Below are 848 nucleotides of genomic sequence, written 5' to 3' on the forward strand. Positions count from 1 at the left end.
CGTGGGTCTGACTCTCTCGGTGAGCAGCCATAGCTGAGCCTGGATGATGTGACTCATTTCCATCAGTCTCAAGAAACCCCTCTCCAAGTTTAGCCAACTTCACCAAGTTTTATTACCGACTTTAGCCAAGTTTAGTAGCTGAGCAGCAGGACTGTCCAGATGTCCACTGGCCCATCCTTCCACCGGCCTAAGCTCCCAAACCGTGGCACACATGAAGCCGATTACAGCATGCAAACTCTACACATTTCTGTAGCCAAACCCCAAATGTGGCTTTCACGGCAGTTGGCCATTAGACCGGATCAGGGCTGATGGCGTCTAGCTCCACCAGGCAAAAGGGGAAAAGCGTGAAGGCTACACCTGTGACTGCATGAAGCCCTTCTCCCCTCCGAAGCCTGAGCTGCCGCCTTCTCCCCCTCAGATGTGGCTGGAGGGAAGGGACCAAGTACGACAAAAAGGGTGGTGTCAGGGTAGCACTGGCCTGTCTGTGTGTAGGCTGCCCTGGAGGTGCCTTAGAAGTCTCCTCTGAAGCTCCTGAACTAGTCAGCACCAGCATGGCTGAAAAACAACCATCCTGCTCCCAGTGTTACTTTAGACGGCGGCACTGGCACAGGCATGTGCAACCCACACAGGGAACCGAGCTGGTGAAAAGTCAAAGCACTGGTTTTCTTGTGCAGAAAGTGGATTTGTGGCCTGGTGTGCAGTAAGTCAACTGTCACACCGTTTTGTTGTCTGGACCGCGATCCCACATGGCTTTCAGATGCAGCACGCGCTGCCTAACTCACAAAGGGGAAGGCGGTTTAGGACCAGCAGCAAGGGCAGCGCAGGAGAAGTGCGGGCGTGCCTGCCAT

At 54.5% G+C, this 848-nt stretch overlaps 1 protein-coding gene across 1 annotated transcript in view; it reads right to left on the reverse strand.

The window, feature by feature from the left end:
- Positions 1–427, reverse strand: part of TBC1D2 (TBC1 domain family member 2) — a 23526-nt gene extending 23099 nt beyond the window's left edge. Inside the window, exon 1 of the mRNA XM_009635261.2 lies at positions 358–427. The gene's annotated coding sequence lies outside the window, so the exon portion shown is untranslated. The remainder of the gene's footprint in view (positions 1–357) is intronic.
- Positions 428–848: the final 421 nt, after the last annotated feature.

The sequence above is a fragment of the Egretta garzetta genome, unplaced genomic scaffold (assembly GCF_000687185.1).
Source record: "Egretta garzetta isolate BGI_Z169 unplaced genomic scaffold, ASM68718v1 scaffold22, whole genome shotgun sequence".
Taxonomy (NCBI): Eukaryota; Metazoa; Chordata; class Aves; order Pelecaniformes; family Ardeidae; genus Egretta; species Egretta garzetta.